Source organism: Asparagus officinalis, chromosome 6, assembly GCF_001876935.1.
Source record: "Asparagus officinalis chromosome 6, Aspof.V1, whole genome shotgun sequence".
NCBI lineage: Eukaryota > Viridiplantae > Streptophyta > Magnoliopsida > Asparagales > Asparagaceae > Asparagus > Asparagus officinalis.
In genome coordinates, this window is record NC_033799.1 from 36,394,308 (window position 1) to 36,403,510 (window position 9,203).

The window sequence follows — 9,203 nt, forward strand, 5'->3', positions numbered from 1 at the left end:
GATAACAGGCTAATAAGAGCTAAGGATGACCAAAAGAAGAGTGCAAACAATAAATTCCCAACATGATAACAGGCTAATAAGAGCTAAGATAATTAGTTAACCTGCATTTTCTTCGCCAATTCTATCTTTTGTTTCTTAGTCTCATCCTCATCGTACCCCTTCTTAAATTGAACCATTGTTCTCCTGTGCAGTTGTGGTAGTGGGATAAAGGGAGCGTTCTGAGATTTAACAATATATTTATTAGTTTTATTTATCAAATATTCTAAGAAGCGGAGAGAATATACATAGAAGATTAAAAGACTTTATACCGTTGTCCTACAAAATTGATCCTCAATCTAGGCAAATGAAGTAGTCCCTGTATGATGATCGTAATCTTTTTTCCATCGATTAAGTTTATTTCTCCTACATTTTTCCTTCAACATGAACAAAGAGAATTTTAGTGCATGGTATAATATACAATGGAATATATCACTAGTTTCAGATAAATAACTTGATGATAATTAACTACTATACATATTTACCTGGTGCTCCTCTTGGCCCCACAATATTATAAGTGCAGCTAAGTGCTCAGGCTCAACCCTCTTATCTCGCTTGTATATCCTCTCCCAGTTGTGAGTGAAACAATCAAAGCATTTCTTCTTTATCTCATGTCTCCACTCCCGAAGAGAATGCTTGAACTTTCCCTGGTATCCAAATAAAAATTCCCACCCTATGGGATTGTCTTTGATGTTGAAATATCTCTAAAAAATAAAATATAGTTAAGCATGGACAATTGATAGAATTGAAAAATAATTGTGCTAAATATAAGAATTTACCCAACAATCTCGATATATACTCTCCAGGACATGAAATGGCTGCTCCCAAGCCTCATAATAGGGATTCACATTATCACTCCTCCGTATCAAACATCCAAGGTATGAGCTGAAGTTATTAGCCCATTGTCCGGTTGGATTCCCATAATGTCCCCATCTCACAATTGCTCGGAAACCATCCGGTGGTAACTTTTTTTTAAAGTCACTTCCTTAACGTCCTTTCTTCTGGTAAAGTTTTTCACCTACAAAAAAGAAATAATAGATATATCAACACTTTTATTTAATCAACACTTTTATTTAAGCTCTTAGAATTTACTAAAAAAGGAAGAAGAAAAATTCTGGAATTGATTAAGTTTTTGATCAAACTCACCAAATCTTTGTCTGATTTCATTTTTTGCATCAGAAAAAATCTCCTCAATCTGTGGGGCCCATTCATCCAATCTTTTTTTCTCAAGCATGTATTTTTCAGTCTGCTTGAGTCTGTATCCCTCTGCACATGCTGGTAAGGGCCCGCGCTCAATCCCAGGAATGTATGCTCGAAGTATAACTGGAGGATCTGCATATAATAGCATGTGAGTCGGCTCTTCCTCACCCTCACCTATAAAAATAAAAGAAATAAATTATCATTGTGCATATATCATGAATAAAAATACGTAAGTTAAACTAAGTTATACCTGACATCTCTCCTGAACTCGGAGGCTCTTCATCAGTGGATTGGTCTTGACTGGGGTTAGCTTCGAATAACCTCCTGTTAATATTTTTAGACATCTGCAAGTTGAATAAACATACAAATTAATATAACATAGATGCAAATTAGCTTGGCGAAAATAAAAACAATATGTATTGTTGCGTTACTAAATTTTTCATTCTGGACATAGTTCGATATGTTTGCGGAGTAACCATCTGGTAACTTTATTGATTTGAGGACTTGACAAAATGTTTGCATCTCAACTTTTGACATTGTAATACGAGACGCAGGCAACTCTAATCGGTCATTTCCGATAATTTTTGGCTGCAGTTCCTCTCTAATGTTCAATGCAGTTAGATCTCGATGAGCTCGTAGATCATCCTTTCATTTATTAGCATCTTGCAACAGTGTGGACAAAAGATTATCACAAATATTTTTTTCAATGTGCATAACGTCCAAGTTGTGACGTATTTTTAGCTCTTTCCAATAGGGGAGTTGAAAAAAAATGCTGAATTTTGTCCATCCTGAAAGTAATTTTACGACTTCAGCCCTATCACTCACCACTTGTGCTTGTCTCTTTCGTTTTGGTATCCTTTTGTTAATACGCAAGTTCCTTACTCCAAGTAAATCTTCTTTCGAATAGCGCTTCTTTCCAAACCTGGCGGCGGGGAACATCTCAAACAAATGTACAATCTGATCCCCACGTAATGGACGCGGAGCATCTCTCTTCTCAACAGTATCATAAAAAAACTTGCTCCATTTTTTGGTTCTGTACCTGTGTTTTATGTTCAACCACCTTCTATTAAACCAATAACAAAACTTTTGACTGTGCTGCAGATAAAGGCCTTTGAATTCTGGACCACACACTGGACATGCATATGTTCCCTTTGTAGACCAACCTGAAAGATTCGCATAGGCTTGAAAATCATTAATTGTCCATAGTAAAATAGCACGTAGTCTGAAGACTGCTTTGCATGAGTATCAGAAGTCATAACACCTTCAGTCCAGAGTTGTTTTAACTCATCAATTAGCGGTTCTAAAAACACATCTATGTCATTGCCTGGTGCATGCTTGCCTGGTATCAATAATGAAAGTATCATATACGGTTGTTTCATGCAAAGCCAAGGTGGTAAGTTGTAAGGCGTTAATACCACAGGCCATGTAGACCAACCAGAACTCATTATCCCAAATGGATTGAATCCGTCGCTAGACAAACCTAGTCTAACATTCCTGCACTCATTCGCAAACCAAGGAAAAGTTCTATCCATATGCTTCCACGCCTCTACATCAGCCGGATGTCTGATTTTACCATCATTAGTACGTTCTTCCATGCGCCACCTCATTTGCTTAGTAGTGTCTTTATTCATATACAACCGTTTTAGCCTTGGTATTAAGGGAAAATGACGCAGGACCTTTGCTGGAATCTTCTTTTGCTTAAGCATAGACCATGTTGTCCCATGTGTTGAATAATTTTTGTGTTGTACCCACCGTGATACTCCACAAGTTGGACACTCCTGAAGATCTTTGTTATCTTTATAGTAGAGGATACAATCATTAGGGCATGCGTCGATTTTATTGTAATCAAGTCCTATAACAGAAACAATCTTCTTTGCGTTATCATAATTTTCTGGTATGCTATCTTTTCCATTTGGAATGACTTTTCTCAGCAACACAAGCAACATATTAAAATATTTATCCGCCATTCCGCTAAGAGACTTTATACGCAAAAGACGCAGCATAAATGATAACCTGGTGAACTCGGTGCAACCCTCGTACAGATCGTTTTCATTATCGTCTATTAATTTCATTATCTGCGCCAGCTCCTCATGATCAGTCACGCCTCCAGCATTTCCTGACTCGTCAGCATCCTCAGCATAATCAGATTGATCTATATTAGGAACTGTTAACATATCCCCGAGCATCGTATATGTATCATCTATTCTCGTATCATCTATTCTCCTACAGGAAGTACCGGTATCCGCTATCAGTTCCATTTCTTCAAGACATCCTTCCCCATGAAACGTCCAATATTTGTACTCCTCATGGAATCCTGATATTAAGTGTTTCTATAAATCACTTTTATCCACCAACGCCCTATTTTTACACCAACAGCAGGGACAATACACGACATCACTATTTAACTTTCGTGGGTCTGCCAAGGCATACTGTATGAATTGATTTATTCCATCTTTATATCGACTATCTCTCCATCTATTAATACGAGGAATATCGATCCATGATTTGTCCGGAACTATCCTCATAGATCTGTATGATATTAAGCATAATTAGGTAATGTGAATTTTTATTAGTAACGCATCAAATTAAAGGTTGCGTGATATTAACTTTCTTCACGACATCAAGGAAATTTTAATTATAATAATCTAGGAGGGAAAATTACCAGAACATAAATTATGTGGGAGTAAAATCTAACGCTCATATTTGAAATAAGACAATTTAACGGCTGTCATAGGAAATAGACCTATCCCATTAAGAATATAGTAGTGTTTACAACTACCTTTATATACTTTAAGCGTTTTTATTTCTTAAAAATTTCGGCAACACCTACCCGCAGTTCTCCGAGTACACTGTGCAGATGTTATAATGCGTATCAATCATCGATAATAGATCGATTATAGATCGATACGCAAAACAACATACGCTTATTGTATACCGAGAACAATGCGGTACGTGTTATCGAAATTTATAGGGAATAAAAATGCATAAAGTATACAAAGATAGATGATACACTACTGTATTCCTAACCTGTACGAGAAGGGGACTCCTCCCCGGACAGATCTAATAATTATTGCATGTATATCATGCTCCTAACATAAATCACGTTATTCTCTTTAGATGTAAAAAGTATTTTCACATCCAACTAGAATTAAGGGAGTTTATATCAGAAGAGATTCACATCCAACATTATTAGACGGGAAACTAGGGGTAACGACTTTCGATTCATAAATCATGATATATAACACAATAAAACTTGTAATTACCACAAGAGAATAAATTAACCAAAAGAGAATAAAGACCCAGAGAGTAAATTAGCACTTAACATTTTTATAATTGTATTGTTCTCGTTTATTGTCATATTCATCACTATACATATCCTCTCTTTTTTATTTATTTACCATATGAAGACGTATTTTTGTCATAATAGTTTTTTTTTAATATTTACAATATTCTAATGATGGATAATTTAGGATAGTTAAGCATAAATATGATAAAAATAATTGGATGTTTAAGTACCATTTAGTCAGCCAACTTATCATACTTGTATTGTAAAAGGACCATGTTTCTAGTATGAAGCTTTTCCTTTTACTTGTGAAATTATGATACTACCAACGACATTTAACTTTAATTTGGTATTATTGTAATATAAAAAATAACCAAATTAGCTAAAAAAATTTTGATTTGTAAATTTAATAAATTTTCCACAGTTAAAATAAGCTGGCTAAAGTATGATATAACTAACCTTGGACTCTGTAAATTTGCACATATAGTTCTAGTTCTTTGATTATTGGTTGTAATTATACGGTCTATTATGGAGTCTATTTTTTTAATATTGAGATTATCGATACTACCTGTGTAAATACAATTAGTAATCTGGAGGTTACTCATATTAGTCTTCTAAAAGATATTTAGCCCCTAGCTCATATATTTTAAAACGAGTTTTTGAAAAGTTGATACTGTAAATAAGTTCCTTAAAATCAAATTAGTCTTCTAATTTAAATCAATTAATTTAAACTGCCAAATTATCTTTTATCACATTCATTCGTAAATTAAATTAGATGAACTAAATTTGCACCGTGAAACAAGTTGATGTAGAACCCCGTAAATTTTATAAAGATATATATAAATATATATTGAATTATTAGTGATGAATAATTCTTTTGTGAAAATTTATCATATATATATATATTAAATTGTGATGAATAGTGTTTGGGAGCCTAGCAAGAAATTCTATGTTGGAGAAAACGAGTGGATTGATCAGGATGTCAAACAGGCATAGCAGGCAGTTGTTCTGCTATGCGGTCGATCGCGACGTGCGCGGCGGTCGACCGCGCAGCAGTCGGGCACTCAGGAGACTTTTCTCCTGTTGTACGGTCGACCGTGCTGGGCGCGGTGGTCGACCGCACAGCGGGCAGAGAGTTTTCCTGGGTTTTGGGTCTTATCGGGTTTCGGGTCGGGTTTGGGGATTAGTATATATACTAATCAGCCCAAGAGAGACACTTTTTCATCTGAAATCAAAACCCTAGCCCCCCTCTCTCTCCTCAAACCCTAGTTCTCTCTTTTTGGTGATTTGGGAGGAGCTTTGAAGGGTTATTCGGCGGATTTTGAGTGGATTCAGCGAGAGGGACCATCTTCCTTCAGATCTAGGGCGTTGCTTTCATCAGAGGCGAGTAACATCTCGCCCAACTTCACCCCTTTTAGTTTTTATGCTTAGATTTGAGTTTTAATCCGGTTTTATTAAGCCTAAATTGTATGTTATGTAGATAAAATAGATCTTTATGGCATAAGATGTGAAAATAATATATTTCGGTCTTTAAAAGTTCACAAATGATTTCTAATTGATGAGATTTTGATCTGAAACGTTTTTATGAAGGTTTAAATCTATTCTTACTGTTTAAGAACTTTTAAAATCATGTTGATTTAAGTTTGGGATTTTTGGTAATGAGGTTTTAACTATTTAAACTGGTTGTTTACTGCCATATATCACTATTGAAATGTTTATATTTGTTCCACCGCTCAATTTTGAGCCTAGTGAGTTTCGGTCAGTGAGCGGTCGACCGGAGGGGTCTCTACGGTCGACCGCCGCACTGTTTGTTTTGCCCTGTTCATTTTTGTTGAACCTTACACTTGTTCGAGTGCTTGCCTTGATCATATAACTTCGGTTCTTAGTTTTACTAAGTATCTATGCATGATAGATGGCTTAAAATGCCAGTTTAGAATCACACACCGAGTTGAGTGTGAAATTTGTATAAGTATATCTCCTCATACATCTCATCGACGAATACTATTTGGCCCATGTGGTGGGAAAACTAGGTTAAACTCAGTCCTCGTGTTGGACAAGCACTACCCCCCTTAGTCATCGTGTTGGACATACCTCTTAGTCCTCGTGTTGGATACGCATTGCTATTTAATCCTCGTGCTGGATATGCATTACCACCCGGTCCAGGCGTTGGACAACGGTCACATCCGGTCCAGGCGTTGGACAACGGTCACACCCGGTCCAGGCGTTGGATAACGGTCACATCCGGTCCAGGCGTTGGGCAACGGTCACATCCGGTCCAAGCGTTGGACAACGGTCACATCCGGTCCATGCGCTGGACAACGGTTATATTCAGTCCATGAGTTGGACGTTTACTTCATGCAGTCTATGGGTTGGACATTTAATTTATATAGTCTATGTTTTGGACACTTAATCGCTTTCTGACACGTCACTCATGTGAGTATGATATGATACTTATGTAGAATACAACATGGTATTTAGGTAGGTCATTACTTAATACTGTATTCATGTCTGAGATAGGTTGTATTTCCTTTTACTTATTTTTTGTTCCCGTATTAGACTCCGGGTTTGGTACTTAGGGATTTTCAATTTGAGATACAAGGTATATACATGAGGGTTTCCTTGTTTGGATTATTTCGCTCGACGTACCTATGCTCGTGTTGAAATTTCCTAAGTACTAAGACCCCCCTTTGCTTCAGGACAATTGTTTATACATATATATATTTTGTGATAACTGTATTTTCTTATACATCGAGCCCTCTCCCTTGGGGTTGGTTGTGATGTTGCTCGCTAGCGCTTTGACGCTCGTTGTCCCTCCCCCTTTCAGGTAACGAGCCATAAGCCCGGAAAGTCGCAGGTTGATGGCGACACACTTTAGTGTTCGGCTATATATTCTAGATATGCTTTATTTTGGAGCTCCACTATAGACTTTGTTTAGACTGTCGAGGATTTTATTCTAGATGTTGTAAAGGCAGTGTGCCTTATTTCCTTTACTCAGACTTATTGTATTTGAGATTTGTTAAAAACTCCAGTTTATTCATTTCAGACATTTACTTTGTATTCCTGTATGTTGGATGATGAAATATTATCTCTATCATTTCATCAGTTATCTCTTGTCGTACTTTTTATTTGCTTTTGTACCTACACCTATTATTGACTCTACTAGAGTGATAGAATTGTGATGGTGAAACATGTTATTGCACGGTATGGTGCATAGCAGATTTGACATTCTTGGTTTCACCTTGGACTGCAGCCTTGTGTGAATCCAGGGGCATCACAGTTGGTATCAGAGCTCTAGTTCCAGTATCCTTAGGATCATCCTGTGTCGAGTCATGGAGCTAGGATAGAGTTTCTTAGGATTCATGTATAGAGTCCGATAAGAATTTCCTAGTATGAGTGACGACGATATATGCGTATATCTCAAAATTTTAAGAATTTTTTTTTATGACAACTATTTTTGTAAAGTATTGGTGTGAATATGAATATAGTATGTTATGAAAGTCATATGGTGATACGTTATGTATGTACATATATCTATTTTGGCTCATGAACTCTTTTTGTTATATGCTCAGATGTCGGAATATGGTATACCACATACCCGGAGACCTGGACAGGCTGAACCACAACAAACTTCACCCGAGCCACATCAGATGCTACCTGAGCCGCAGCAGGGTCCCCAGTATCTGATAGATCTTATGGCTCCCTTAGTTGCTAGGGTAGCAGCAATCGAGGAGCTTGTGGCGAATCATATTACTCCACCACCATCAGTAGCTGAAACCGCCATTTTTCAAGAAAACGAGATGGCTAAGTTTCAGGAGGATAAGGAAGGAAGTGCTAAGAGAGGGCATACTGGAGATAAGGGTAAGAACAAGAGACCATTGTCTGGACCTCTACAGCAGCAACAGGGCCCTCATAAGAAGGGATCCCAATAGGATCAGAGAGCACAACAACAGCCCAAGTTCAGGGGAACTTGTTTTAACTGTCGCAAGGTCGGACACAAGGCATTAGAGTGCCGCAGTGCGCCAACAAGAGCTCAGAAGAGAAATGGTCCGAATCAGCAGCAGCAGAAGATTGTGGGGCGTGTTCTAGCAGTTCAGGAGGTTCCCCAGGGGCAGATCGTCCCATATTCTCCAACACCAGCAGTAGAGCAGTTTTTATCCACCGGTGGAATATATACAGTGGTTCCGCATGATAATGGAGCAAGCAGATCAGTTGTGGAGGGTACGTCCCTCATAAACCTTTTTCCCCGCCCGTATTCTTTTCGATTCGGGAGCTTGTGTTCTTTCAGTTCGTTTGCTTTTATGACTAGACTCCAAATCGTAGCTCAGCCCCTAAACATCCCATTATCGGTTTTCCATCCCTTTAGGTGGGGTATCGCTTGTGGAGAGCATTTGTAGGATGTGTATTATTAGTCTACGTGAGTCGGAGTTTGTTATAGATTTGATAGTGTTGCATGTGTCCGAGTTTAAGGTTATCCTTGTTATGGATTGGTTGTCATCCTGCCATATTAGTTCTGACTATCTTCACGAAGATAGCCAAATTGCGAGCATCCAACGGGTCTGAGATGGTTGTGGCCACTTCTCAGGGCAATCGCTTTGCGGAGTCACTCCTGGCGTTCATCGATGAGGAGATGTGACGGGATCAGAGTTCTGATTTGTTGAAGACTAGAGTTGTCTCAGATTATCAG

General features: G+C 37.9%; 1 long non-coding RNA gene across 1 annotated transcript; it reads right to left on the reverse strand.

The window, feature by feature from the left end:
• Window positions 371-2,767, reverse strand: LOC109844274. The gene is made up of 3 exons (XR_002247963.1): window positions 2,717-2,767; window positions 522-709; window positions 371-413 (listed from the first exon to the last, which is right to left on the reverse strand). It is a non-coding gene; the product is annotated as an uncharacterized LOC109844274 (long non-coding RNA).